Source organism: Coregonus lavaretus (genome assembly GCF_964263955.1).
Source record: "Coregonus lavaretus genome assembly, chromosome: 4".
Taxonomy (NCBI): Eukaryota; Metazoa; Chordata; class Actinopteri; order Salmoniformes; family Salmonidae; genus Coregonus; species Coregonus lavaretus.
This window is the reverse complement of record NC_139991.1, coordinates 67,513,082-67,528,305: the sequence shown is the minus strand read 5'-3', so window position 1 is coordinate 67,528,305 and position 15,224 is coordinate 67,513,082. Positions and strand designations below refer to the sequence as shown.

Here is a 15,224-nt window from a genome sequence, read left to right as displayed (position 1 = left end):
AATCAATAAATAATAATAAATTCAAATTGATCAGCAACATGAACGCAGGAGCCCAATATATGAAACACTGACCTATAAAACAAAAATGAATAAAACCATTTGTGCTGATTTTTTTTTAGCAAAATGAGGAAGTCAGGATTAATGGCAAAAGGCACGTTTGTCTTTGAGTTTATCTACCAGCTGTTCTTTAAGATCGTTAGCAATGTCATTTATACGTCTGGCGACAGTGTCATAGTTTTTATTTTTGCAGCACTTGCGTCATCCAGCATGACAGAGACCATGTCTAATGCTGCAGGCAGTATCAGCTCCTCTGCTATGGAGTGTTTTTTTTTGCACTGAGCAATTTGGTACGCCACCTTATATGATGCTAACAGTGCTCGCTGGTTTCCTGAAGTAGCATTCACAAAGCGGGACGATTGTTGGCAATATTCGGCATGTTTTCGCTGGAAAAAACTCAAGCGGCTTATCAGCGTGATTGGGGTGTAATGTATTTAAGTGACGCCTTAATTTATTTGGCTTCATGCTGTCCGCTGCCAACATTTTTAGACACAGTAAACATACCGGTCTTTCCTCTTCTCCCACCGTAGTCACAGTGAAGCCAAGCGCTACATACGCTTCGTCATATTTCCTCGTCTTAGCTTTCGGGAGACTTATGTTTGACTCATTATCTCCGTCTCTCTCCGCCTTTCTTTTCATCCCTGTTAGATATGTTTCCATGGCGTCTCTTAAGGGTTTGTTATCTGCACTTCATATCTCCTACTCTGTGCTTTTGTTCGGTGCAAAAAAAACCTACTCCCTGCGGCAAAAAAAAGCATGTTCCCCAGGGTCACACGCGCCCCCCCGGCATCGCTCCGAGCCCCCCCAGGGGGGCGCGCCCCACTATTTGAGAAGGACTGCATTACACACACTGTAACCACATCCAATGACTAAGAAATTGAAAACTTCCAGGGATGAGGACACTACTTTTTCAGGCCAGGATTCACCCTTAGGATCCCACGCACAGGGATAGTTCAGTTGTCATCGATCCAACTTTCACTGCTTTACCTCAGGTTTCTCTTTACATTCAAGGAAGAATCCCAAAGTAGATATCCTGTTCGTTTTTTCAGAAATGAATTACTTTATTCACAGAAAGGTCAATATAAAAAGTTTACTTGGTAACATATTTAAAGGAATATTAACCCAAATTACATAATTACATGTTGGTGTCCTTACCCTGTAAGCAGTCTATGGACAAGGTAAGACTGCCTACAGGGGAAGGAAACCAATATGCAATTTTGTAATTTGGGTGAACTATCCCTTTGAGGAGCAGTTTTAACATAACATCTATGAAATGGTGCCTCCAGACAGAATAACATAAAACCTATGAAGTGGTGCCTCCAGAAAGAATAACATAAAACCTATGAAGTGGTGCCTCCAGACAGAATAACATAAAATCTATGAAGTGGTGCCTCCAGAAAGAATAACATAAAACCTATGAAGTGGTGCCTCCAGACAGAATAACATAAAATCTATGAAGTGGTGCCTCCAGAAAGAATAACATAAAACCTATGAAGTGGTGCCTCCAGACAGAATAACATAAAATCTATGAAGTGGTGCCTCCAGACAGAATAACATAAAACCTATGAAGTGGTGCCTCCAGACAGAATAACATAAAACCTATGAAGTGGTGCCTCCAGACAGAATAACATAAAACCTATGAAGTGGTGCCTCCAGACAGAATAACATAAAACCTATGAAGTGGTGCCTCCAGACAGAATAACATAAAACCTATGAAGTGGTGCCTCCAGACAGAATAACATAAAACCTATGAAGTGGTGCCTCCAGACAGAATAACATAAAACCTATGAAGTGGTGCCTCCAGACAGAATAACATACAGTAAAGGGAGTTTAATACCTCTCCCTAGGGCTACAGCCACACAGAGATTTTGTGTTAGAAAAATGCGAATTGAGCAAATGGGTTTCTATGGGAGTAATCCATTGTTAAGTGAAAAACGCACAGTATATCAACCTGTGTGCGTAAGCAACTCGTCTATAAATAATTGACTTGAGTTTTGAGGGACAAAGAAATACAATGATGAATGCCCATGCATTTTCATATGTTTCTGTATGGCTGTAGCCCAAGGGTCAAATCCTACCTGGACTCTTGCACAAAACTCATGCGTTAAAGAATTAGGCAAAAGTTTGAGTTGTGCATGCATCTCAAGTTAGGAATTGACCCCCACTCTAACATCATGTTATTTAATTTAACAACAATTATTGAACAACAATTTCATTAATCTTGATCAGGAAAGGAACAGTACATATTATGAAATCATTGTATGAATAGATTTACAAAGAAATTAACAAGGTCATTTTTGTCAGAAGGAAAGCCTTAACTAATACCTGCATGTTACAGGTGTATTGTATCCACAAGGGTGTAAAAATGTGCCTTGAAACGTGCACTGGTCTTACTAAAAGTAAGCATGGAATTGAATAACAAAAAATCCACAAAGACTGCATATTTTTGGTACAGACACGTTCTCCTTGTCTAGAGGAGAAAAGCACCAATATACATGGTGGTCTCTGCTGAACAGTCAATCAGTTCATAATTGTCTTCATCAATGGACACCATCAGGAGATCCCCTTCCTCCAGAGTGACCACCTGTCCTGTGTACATTGTCCTTCTCTCTCCTCTCCTATCATCTGGTATGCTATCCTTGACTTCCATGATAGGCCAATTATTTTCATAGCTAATGGAGTATTTCAGGACTTTCAGGCTAAGAAAATGGACCTCGCCAGATACCTTGTCCTTATCCGGCATTCGAAAGTTGACCCCACATAGACAAAGTATCGGCCTCCCTGAGGGACAACCAGAGCTTGCTTGCTCTCGTCATAGGTGAAATTCTGCATGTGCACCAAGCCAGTGTCCTGGTGTTCCCATTGGATGTAGTCTTTAGGCACGGAGTTGCAGCTTGATGATGCTGGAGGTAGGAGAAGATGGAGAGGATCAGAGGTAATATATAAATGATCGTGATTCTGGAAATATATCCACTTGATATTCAAAATACAAAAATCCAACATTCCTGACAGCTGCACTCACACAATATTACCACAGACTCACAGTGTGCACACTATAGCCTATTAGCAAACTAAGCAGGAAGTTTGATTAGGCATGTGAATAACACCAAACTTTTGAACGGTAGTGTGTGTATATATACACACACACACACTACCGTTCAAAAAAATGTTGGCCATTAAAATAACATCAAATTGATCAGAAATACAGTGTAGACATTGTTCATGTTGTATATGGCTATTGTAGCTGGAAACGGCTGATTTTTTATGGAATATCTACATAGGCGTACAGAGGCCCATTATCAGCAACCATCAGTCCTGTGTTCCAAAGGCACGTTGTGTTTGCCTATCCAAGTTCATCATTTTAAAAGGCTAATTGATCATTAGAAAACACTTTTGCTGAAAACTGTTGTGCTGATTAAAGAAGCAATTAAACTGGCCTTCCTGAGACAAGTTGAGTATCTGGAGCATTAGCAATTGTAGGTTCGATTACAGGCTCAAAATGGCCAGAAACAAATAACTTTCTTCTGAAACTCATCAGTCTATTCTTGTTCTGAGAAATAAAGGCTATTCCATGCGAGACATTGCCAAGGAACTGAAGATCTCGTACAACGCTGTGTACTACTCCCTTCACAGAACAGCGCAAACTGGCTCTAACCAGAATAGAAAGAGGAGTGGGAGGCCCCGGTGCACAACTGAGCAAGAGGACAAATACATTAGAGTGTCTAGTTTGAGAAACAGACGCTTCACAGGTCCTCAACTGGCAGCTTAATTAAATAGTACCCGCAAAACACCAGTCTCAACGTCAACAGTGGACAGGCGACTCCGGGATGCTGACCTTCTAGGCAGAGCTGCAAAGAAAAAGCCATATCTCAGACTGGTCAATACAAATAAAAGATGGGCAGTCTGAGATATATGCTCCAGATACTCAACTAGTCTCAAGAAGGCCAGTTTTATTTCTTCTTTAATCAGCACAACAGTTTTCAGCTGTGCTAACATAATTGCAAAAGGGTTTTCTAATGATCAATTAGCCTTGTAAAATGATAAACTTGGATTAGCAAACACAACGTGCCATTGGAACACAGGACTGATGGTTGCTGATAATGGGCCTCTGTACGCCAACGTATCTATTCCATAAAACAAATCTGCTGTTTCCAGCTACCATAGCCATTTACAACATGAACAATGTATTTCTGATCAATTTGATGTTATTTTTATGGACAAAAAAATTGCTTTTCTTTCGAAAAACAAGGACATTTCTAAGTGACCCCAAACTTTTGAACGGTAGTGTATATATACAAACTACCAGTCAAAAGTTTGGACACCCTACTCATTCAAGGGTTTTTCTTTATTTTTATTATTTTCTACATTGTAGAATAATAGTGAAGACATCAAAACGATTAAATAACACATATGGAATCATGTAGTAACTAAATAAGTGTTAAACAAATCAAAATATATTTGAGATTCTTCAAATAGCCACCCTTTGCCTTGATGACAGCTTTGCACACGCTTGGCATTCTCTCATCCAGCTTCATGAGGTAGTCACCTGGAATGCATTTCAATTAACAGGTGTGCCTTCTTAAAAGTTAATTTGTGGAATTTATTTCCTTCTTAATGTGTTTGAGCCAATCAGTTGTGTTGTGACAAGGTAGGGGGGGTATACAGAAGATAGCCCTATTTGGTAAAAGACCAAGTCCATATTATGGCAAGAACAGCTTAAATAAGCAAAGAGAAATGACAGTCCATCATTACTTTTAGACATGAAGGTCAGTCAATACGGAAAATGTCAAGAACTTTGAAAGTTTCTTCAAGTGCAGTCACAAAAACCCTCAAGAGCTATGATGAAACAGGCTGTCCTGAGGACCGCCACAGGAATGGAAGACCCAGAGTTACCTCTGCTGCAGAGGATAAGTTAATTAGAGTTACCAGCCTCAGAAATTGCAGCCCAAATAAATGCTTCACAGAGTTCAAGTCACAGACACATCTCAACATCAACTGTTCAGAGGGGACTGTGTGAATCAGGCCTTCATGGTCGAATTGCTGCAAAGAAACCACTACTAAAGGACACCAATAAGAAGAAGAGATCTGCTTGGGCCAAGAAACACGCGCAATGGACATTAGACCGGTGGAAATGTGTCCTTTGGTCTGGAGTCCAAATTTGAGATTTTTGGTTCCAAGCTCCATGTCTTTGTGAGACGCGGTGTGGGTGATCGGATGATCTCCGCATGTTTAGTTCCCAGCGTAAATCATGGAGGTGGTGTTATGGTGTGGGGTGCTTTGCTGGTGACACTGTCTGTGATTTATTTAGAATTCAAGGCACACTTGTTTGTTTGCCACAGCATTCTGCAGCGATATGCCATTTACTCATCCCATCGGGTTTGGGCTTAGTGGGACTATCATTTGTTTTTCAACTGGACAATGACCCAACAAACCTCCAGGCTGTGTAAGGGGTATTTTACCAAGAAGGAGGGTGATGGAGTGCTGCATCAGATGACCTGGCCTCCACAATCCCCCGACTTCAACCCAATTGAGATGGTTTGGGATGAGTCGGACGGCAGAGTGAAGGAAAAGCAGCCAACAAGTGCTCCTTCTAGACCAGGGGTGTCAAACTCATTTTAGCTCAGGGGCCACATGGAGGAAAATCTATTCCCAAGTGGGCCGGACCGGAAAAATCATGGTATATATAACTTAAAAACAACAACTTCAGATTGTTTTCTTTGTTTTAATACGATCAACATACAACATAAAGCTGGAGCCTGAGGACAGTGTGTCCAAAATAGTACAAGCACAACATCACTATTAATCATAAAACACATCAAGTTTATTGTCAGTAGCTGAGTGTAGATGCGGTGAGGAAATCAAGCGCAGGAAACACGGGCGTTCGTCAACAGACTTTAGTTAACAAAATGCAGCACCAAACAGGCGAACAGCCAACCCAACCGGGAGGCAAAATACAAATTACGCACAACACACACAGTGCGTAAAATGAAGATAGCGCACACAGTGCGGACTCTCGGAAAACAACAAACACGAGAGTAATCCAAAAAGAGCAACAGCTTGACAATAAACAATACCACCTAACACCTGCCCCCACACACGAAAACTAAATAGGCAACCAAATCAAACACTAACAAGGGACAGGTGTACAAACAGACAAAACCAAACAAACATGAAACATCGAACGGTGGCAGCTAGTACTCCGGGGACGACGACCGCCGAAGCCTGCCCGAACAAGGAGGAGGAGCAGCCTCGGCCGAAACCGTGACAGTACCCCCCCCTTGATGCGCGGCTCCAGCCGTGCGCCGATCCCGGCCTCGGGAACGACCAGGACGACGCGGAGCAGGGCGCGTAGGATGACCCCGATGGAACTCGGTCAGCAGGGACAGGTCTAATATGTCCCTCCTCGGCACCCAGCACCGCTCCTCCGGGCCGTACCCCTCCCACTCCACGAGATATTGGAGACCCCCCATCCGGCGTCTCGAATCAAGGATGGACCTTACAGTGTACGCCGGAGCCCCCTCGATGTCCAACGGGGGCGGAGGAGTCTCTTCTATCTCATAGTCCTGGAGTGGACCAGCTACCACCGGCCTGAGGAGAGACACATGGAACGAGGGGTTAATATTCCTGTAATCAATAGGCAGTTCTAACCTGTAACACACCTCGTTCAACCTCCTCAGGACTTTGAATGGCCCCACAAACCGCCGACCCAGCTTCCGGCAGGGCAGGCGGAGGGGCAGGTTTCTGGTCGAGAGCCAGACTCGATCTCCAGGTGCGTACACAGGCCCCTCACTGCGGTGGAGATCGGCGCTCGTCTTATGCCGACGGATGGCCCGCTGCAGATGAACGTGGGCAGCGTTCCATGTCTCCTCCGAGCGCCGCACCCACTCATCCACCGCAGGGGCCTCGATCTGGCTCTCGTGCCAAGGTGCCAGAACCGGCTGGTACCCTAACACACACTGGAAAGGGGTTAGTTGGGTGGAGGAGTGGCGGAGAGAGTTCTGTGCCATCTCGGCCCACGGAACGTATCTCGCCCACTCCTCCGGCCGGCCCTGGCAATAAGATCTCAGAAACCTACCCACATCCTGGTTGACACGTTCAACCTGCCCATTACTCTCCGGGTGGTAACCCGAGGTAAGGCTCACCGAAACCCCCAACCGTTCCATAAACGCTCTCCACACTCTGGAGGTGAACTGGGGGCCTCGATCAGACACTATATCCTCGGGTACCCCGTAATGCCGGAAGACATGGGTAAACAGAGCCTCAGCGGTCTGTAGGGCAGTAGGGAGACCCGGCATGGGAAGGAGACGACAGGCCTTCGAGAGCCGATCCACAACGACCAGGATGGTAGTATTCCCCTGTGAGGGGGGAAGGTCTGTAACAGAATCCACCGAGAGGTGGGACCAGGGTCGTTGTGGAACGGGCAGGGGTTGTAGCTTACCCCTGGGCAAATGTCTGGGCGCCTTACACTGGGCACACACCGAACAGGAGGAGACATAAATCCTCACATCCCTGGCTAACGTTGGCCACCAGTACTTAGTGCTAAGGCAGTGAACTGTCCGGCCGATACCTGGATGTCCAGAGGAGGGGGACGTATGAGCCCAATAAATGAGGCGATCGCGTACCTCGAGCGGAACGTACGTCCGACCCACTGGACACTGTGGAGGACTTGGGTCGGTGCGTAACGCCCGCTCGATCTCTGCATCGACCTCCCATACCACCGGTGCAACCAGACAAGACTTTGGTAGTATGGGAGTGGGCTCAACGGACCTCTCCTCCGTGTCATACCGCCGAGACAGGGCATCTGCCTTCCCGTTCTGGGACCCAGGGATGTAAGTGATTTTAAACACAAACCGGGCTAGAAACATAGTCCAGCGGGCCTGGCGAGGATTCAGTCTCCTAGCTGCCCGGATGTATTCCAGGTTACGGTGGTCAGTCAAAATGAGGAAAGGGTGTTGAGCCCCCTCAAGCCAATGCCTCCACACCTTTAGGGCCTGTACCACGGCTAACAGCTCCCTGTCCCCTACGTCATAATTCCGCTCCGCCGGACTGAGCTTCTTAGAATAAAAAGCACAGGGGCGGAGTTTAGGTGGTGTGCCAGACCGTTGTGAGAGAACGGCCCCAATACCGGCCTCGGACGCGTCTACCTCTACCTGGAATGGTAAAGCGGGATCCGGATGCGCCAACACCGGCGCCGAGGTAAACAGGTCCTTCAGTCTCCCAAAAGCCCTGTCCGCCTCAGCTGACCACCGCAAGCACACCGGACCCCCCTTCAACAGAGACGTTATGGGAGCTGCCACCTGTCCAAAACCCCGGATAAACCTCCGGTAGTAATTCGCAAAACCCAAGAACTGTTGCACCTCTTTCACAGTGGTTGGGGTTTGCCAATTACGCACAGCTGACACCCGGTCAACCTCCATCTTCACCCCTGACGCAGACAACTGATAACCCAAAAAGGAGACCGACTTCTGAAAGAACAGACATTTCTCTGCCTTGACATATAGGTCATGCTCCAACAGCCTCCTCAACACTCGGCGCACCAGGGCTACATGCTCTGCTCGGGTAGAACTGTACACCAGAATATCGTCTATGTACACGACTACTCCCTGCCCCTGCATGTCCCGGAAAATCTCATCGACGAAGGATTGGAAGACTGAGGGAGCATTCATTAACCCATATGGCATGACGAGATACTCGTAATGACCGGAGGTCGTGCTAAACGCTGTCTTCCATTCATCGCCCTCTCTAATGCGCACCAAGTTATATGCGCTCCTGAGATCCAATTTTGTGAAGATCTGAGCACCGTGTAATGATTCCGTCATAGTCGCAATCAGAGGAAGTGGATAGCTGTACTTCACCGTAATCTGATTGAGACTGCGGTAATCAATACACGGGCGCAGACCTCCATCCTTTTTCTTCACAAAAAAGAAGCTCGAGGAAGCGGGTGAAGTGGAGGCCCGTATGTATCCCTGTCTCAGAGACTCGGCGATGTAAGTTTCCATCGCCTTCCTCTCCTCTTGAGACAAAGGATACACATGGCTCCGCGGGAGGGCTGCTCCTAACTGGAGATCTATCGCACAATCCCCCTGTCTATGAGGCGGCAGCTGCGCCGCCCTAGTCTTACTAAACACCAGTGTCAAATCCTCATACTCGGGGGGAATATGCAGTGCAGGCATTAGATTCGGACTTTCCACCGAGGTCGCCCCTATGGAAACACCCAGACACAGCCCCTCACACTGAGCAGACCACCCTTTAAGAGCCTTCTCTCGCCACGAAATAGTAGGGTCATGGGTAATCAACCAGGGAAGCCCCAGCACCACCGGATACGCAGGAGAGTCAATCAGATAGAGCTGAATCATCTCCTCATGACCCCCCTGCGCCTCCATCTTAAGGGGCGCTGTGACCTCCCTAATCAACCCAGATCCTAACGGACGGCTATCTAGGGCATGTACAGGGAAAGGCTTATCAACGGGAAGGAGAGGAATCCCTAATTCTACACAGAACTGGCGATCTACAAAGTTCCCAGCTGCGCCTGAATCGACTAGCGCCTTATGCTGGGAACGAGGTGCTACCTGTGGAAAACAAACAGGCAAGGTTATGTGAACGACAGAAAGCTCTGGGTAAGTAGGGCGCCTACTCACCTGGGAGGACTCCCCAATGCGTGGCCTGCCTTCACCTCCACCGGGGGCCCTTCCCCAACACCTAGCCGCGGTGTGCCCTCCACGGCCACAGTTGGTGCAGGGGACGGCCCCCCTCGGGTTCCTACTCCTCCTTTCTCTAGCGCCAGCACCTCCGAGCTCCATAGGGCTCGGCTCGGAGGTGCTGGAGGGTGAAATGGGCGACCCCCATCCGGGACGTCCACGGGTGGCGAGCAGGGTGTCCAACCGAATGGCCATGTCGACTAGTTGGTCAAACGTCAACATGGTATCGCTGCACGCCAACTCTCTTTGGACGTCCTCCCGGAGGCTACAACGGAAGTGGTCTATGAGGGCCCGCTCATTCCACCCTGCATCTGCCGCTAGAGTCCGGAACTCCAGGGCAAAATCCTGTGCGCTCCTCATCCCCTGTCGGAGGAAGAACAGACGCTCCCCCGCCGCCTTCCCTTCTGGTGGATGGTCGAACACGGCCCGGAAGCGGCGGGAGAACTCCGCATAGGTGATGGTAGCGGCGTCCATTCTCCTTCATTCGGCGTTGGCCCACTCCAACGCCTTGCCGGTGAGACAGGAGATGAGGGCGGAGACGCTCTCGTGTCCCGAGGGCGCCGGGTGTACGGTGGCGAGGTAGAGCTCCACCTGTTGCAGGAACCCTTGACACCCGGCAGCGGAGCCGTCGTACGCCCTCGGGAGCGAGAGCCGAATCCCACTGGGTTCCGGAATGTGGACAGGAGGACTGACCGATGGGGATGGTCCGGTAGGTGGGGGCGTGGGTACCTCGCTGCTTTCCCATCGGTGGAGAGTGTTCATCACCCGATCCAAGGCGTGACCGATCTGGTTAATCCGGTCCTCCTGTCCACGAAGACGGTCCTCCATGACCTCTGTCGGCGCGGGTGCTCCTGCTGACTCCATGATGTGATGTGGTATTCTGTCAGTTGCTGAGTGTAGATGCGGTGAGGAAATCAAGCGCAGGAAACACGGGCGTTCGTCAACAGACTTTAGTTAACAAAATGCAGCACCAAACAGGCGAACAGCCAACCCAACCGGGAGGCAAAATACAAATTACGCACAACACACACAGTGCGTAAAATGAAGATAGCGCACACAGTGCGGACTCTCGGAAAACAACAAACACGAGAGTAATCCAAAAAGAGCAACAGCTTGACAATAAACAATACCACCTAACACCTGCCCCCACACATGAAAACTAAATAGGCAACCAAATCAAACACTAACAAGGGACAGGTGTACAAACAGACAAAACCAAACAAACATGAAACATCGAACGGTGGCAGCTAGTACTGAAATCCTGTTCCCCAAACAAGTGCAAGAACCACAGAGTCAAGAATAGGTTAAATATACAAATAAAATAAAATCAATTAAAAACAATAGCACATCAACATAAAAACATATAAACATAAAGCTGGAGCCTGAGGACAGTGTCCAAAAGCACAACATCACTATTAATCATAAAACACCTCAAGTTATTTGAAAGTTCTGAGGACAAAGAACACACAAACACACAATGCCTCAGTGATTCACAGAAGTATATCACACATCACAGAACTATATCAGGGTGTCATTTCTCAGTCAGAAATGTAGATAAAAATAATGAAATCCTGTTCCCCAAACAAGTGCAAGAACCACAGAGTCAAGAATAGGTTAAATATACAAATAAAATAAAATCAATTAAAAACAATAGCACATCAACATAAAAACATATAAACATAAATCTGAAAGCGTTGCTCAAACTCCCGTAACAGTCCCGTTATTTTATCTTTGAACCGCTTCATGTCTGCCACATGTTGGGTCGCGCACACATTTTTCAGACAGGGGAAGTGAGCTGCATCACCACCGGCAAGTTGCGTCTCCCACAATGACAGCTTCAACTTGAAAGAACGTATGCTGTCATAATACTGCGTGACAACTTTGTTGCGCCCTTGCAGCTGTTTGTTCAAGTTATTCAGGTGCTCTGTAACATCCACCATAAATGCAAGGTCCTGCATCCATTCTGCGGAATGAAATTCTAACACTGGTTTGCCCTTTTCTTCCATGAACTGTTCAATTTCTTCTCGTAAATCAAAGAAACGCCTCAGCACAGCACCTCGGCTTAACCATCTTACCTCAGTGTGGTATGGCAGGCCATAGATGTGGTCTTTCTCTCTGAGAAGGCTGTCAAACTGACGGTGATTCAGGCTTCTGGATCGGATGAAATTAACAGTTTGGATGACCACCTTCATGACGTTATCCATCTTTAATGACTTGCAACACAAAGCCTCCTGGTGCAAAATACAGTGAAAAGTCAAAAAATCACGTCCTCCGTTTGCAGATTGCACTTTCTCTCTGAACTTTGTCACAACGCCTGCTTTTTTACAGATCATTGAGGGCGCACCATCTGTAGCCAGGCTGACAGCGCGGGACCAGTCCACTCCGACCCTGTCCAGCGCGCCGACGAGTGCGGTAAAAATATCAGCTGCTGTCGTTGTATCTGTCATCGGCACCAACTCCACGAACTCCTCGGTGACGGTCAATGTGTCATCAACTCCGCGGATGAAAATGGCCAGTTGTGCAACATCTGTAATGTCCGTGCTTTCATCAATTGCAACCGAAAACGCAATAAATGACTTTACTTTTTGCTTCAACTGGCTGTCCAAATCCACTGAAAGATCGGAAATCCTGTCTGCAACTGTGTTTCTTGTCAGGCTGATATTTGCAAAAGCCTGCCGCTTTTCAGGGCACACAATCTCCGCTGCCTTCATCATGCATGTTTTTACAAATTCACCCTCACTAAATGGTTTTGAAGCCACTGCGATTTCATTAGCAATGAGGTAGCTAGCTTTCACTGCAGCGTCACTGATGTCTCGGCTGTGAGTAAACACAGACTGCTGTTTCTTCAGACCCGCCAACAGTTCATTCACCTTCTCTCATCTCCGCTGTCCTTGAAAGTTGTCATATTTGTCGGCATGAAGACTCACATAGTGGCGACGAAGGTTATATTATTTCAGCACTGCAACATGCTCTGAACACACCAAACATACAGCTTTCCCATTCAATTCCGTGAAAAAATAGGATGACCATTTTTCTTGGAACACTCTGCACTCTGCGTCCACTTTTCTCTTTTTTGACAGAGACATATTGGGGCAATGAGGGTGCCAAAGCACATAATGTTAAAAGTAGAAGCCGTAATAAATATCGCGGGCAAAACAAAGTAGCTCATTGGCTGCACGTGCTTGACCTACTTGCTCTGCCCCGGTATAAACAGTTTGCTTGCTTAACACAATTGCTATTGCGCCATCCAGTGGACGCAATTGGAACAGCAGTTTATTTTATTGAAAAATTGCAGCGCATTTTTATACTTTACGAAAGTATTATTATTATTATTATTATTATTATTTTTTTTTTTTCAAAATCATCTCGCGGGCCGGATTAAACCCATTTGCAGGCCTGATCCGGCCCGCGGGCCGGACGTTTGACACCCCTGTTCTAGACTGTTGGAAAAGCATTCCAGCTGAAGCTGGTTGAGAGAATGCCAAGAGTGTGCAAAGCTGTCATCAAGGCAAAGGGTGGCTATTTGAAGAATCTGAAATATAAAATAATGGGACCTATCTCGTCTAAAAAGTTGACTCAAGTTTGCCAAAAAGCACCTGGATGATCATCAAGACTCTTGGAAGAATGTTCTATGGACAGATGATTCAAAAGTATAACTTTTTGGACGACATGGTTCCAGTAATGCCTGGCGAAAACCAAACTCTCCATTCCATAGTAAGAACATCATACCAAAGGTCAAGCATGGTGGTGGTGGTATAATGGTTTGGGGATGCTTTGCTGCCTCAGGACCTGGACGACTTGCCTTAATAGAAAGAACTATGAATTCTGCTCTGTATCAGAGAATTCTACAGGAGCATGTCAGACCATCGGTCTGTGAGCTGAAGCTGAAGCGCAGCTGGGTCATGCAGCAAGACAATGATCCAAAACACAATCAAGTCTACATGAAAATTGCTAAAAAGCAACAAATTGGAAGTTTTGGAATGGCCTAGTCAAATTCCAGACCTAATCCCAATTGAGATGTTGTGGTAGGACTTGAAACGAGCAGTTCATGCTTGAAAACCCACACGTCACTGAGTTAAAGCAGTTCTGCATGGAAGAGTGGGCCAAAATTCCTCTACAGCGACGTGAGAGACTGATCAACAACTACAGGAAGCATTTGGTTGGAGTCATTGCAGCTAAAGGTGGCACAACCAGTTATTGAGTGTAAGGGGGCAATTACTTTTTCACACAGGGGAATTGGATGTTGCATAACTTTGTTTATGAAATAAATATGTAATTGTTGTGTTATTTGTTCACTTATGTTCCCTTTATCTAATATTAGGTTTTGGTTGAAGATCTGATAACATTCAGTATCACAAATATGCAAAAGTAGAGAAAATTAGAAAGGGGGCAAATAATTTTTCATAGCACTGTATATATATATAGCAGAATATATTAAAAACACGCTTTACTAAGACCTACTTGTCAGGTGAGCGTTTGGCTTCAGATTCTGTCCTTGACGATCTGGTAGGAAAAAGGGAAAAAAACATCAGTGCATGCTTGCTGTAAGCTGCTGATAGACGTGCCTCTCTCTAGGCTTCATTCATAAAATCAAAGGAATGTACCATGGAAGACATATCATACCAGCGAAATAGTTACATACCTATAGCTTGCTGTCTTGAGTTTTCTGCAGTTGTGAATGTATCCTACAAAAACAAAGACAAGTTAACTATTAATGGTGACCCACAGAAGTTAAGGTTCCATTTAAATCCAATGCCAAAGCTCTCCGGCATTTGTGTGCCCCGTTAAAAACATGTGGATGTCCCATTGCTTACCTTCTCAATACAGTCTCTGATCACACGCTGCGTAAAGAAAAATACAGCTGCATAGCCCAGAACCAAGAATAACGTGACAAGACGCCAGCGACTCTCCTGTCGCTTCATTTCTTGACAGTGTTTGAGCAAAAGAAAAACAGTCTCTTGCTGTGCCATTGAAATCACGGTGTCTTCAGGAATCTCGCGGTTCCTTGCGCACGTCTCCATATCAAACCACGACTACAAAGTCTAAAGTAACCTTATTTCTTCTTAATGATATACATCGAATTTATAGTTCCGCTACCACCTACGCAACTTGGCTGTCAGTGCCGTTACCTGCATGTGTGCCCTGGGAAAATCCCCAAAGTCTTGCACTGACAGACTGATATGACGTCTTTTTATAAAGTATTTGTTAATGTCTTTGATCTTATGAGCTGCATAAGGATTGGGAGGATGAGGACATTCCATGTATTTATTTCTGTCAAGGTGGATGCCAGAAGGTCTGCGGTTTGCCAAGATAGCTAGGGGGCCACTGGTGCTAATCTTAGAAGGAGTACATGATCGAATATACTGACTAGGGTGCAACACTATACCATATAGGGTGATACTATTGTTGTTGGGAGTGACACTCAATAATGGTTGGCCACTGTTGGATGGAATTAGCTTGCAAAGCCGT

At 46.2% G+C, this 15,224-nt stretch overlaps 1 long non-coding RNA gene across 1 annotated transcript; it reads right to left on the bottom strand.

Moving 5' to 3' along the window:
• Nucleotides 1-1,051: 1,051 nt before the first annotated feature.
• On the bottom strand, nt 1,052-15,218 carry LOC311128400. Its single transcript, XR_014613207.1, has 3 exons — nt 14,398-15,218; nt 14,217-14,258; nt 1,052-2,960 (listed from the first exon to the last, which is right to left on the bottom strand). It is a non-coding gene; the product is annotated as an uncharacterized lncRNA (long non-coding RNA).
• Nucleotides 15,219-15,224: the final 6 nt, after the last annotated feature.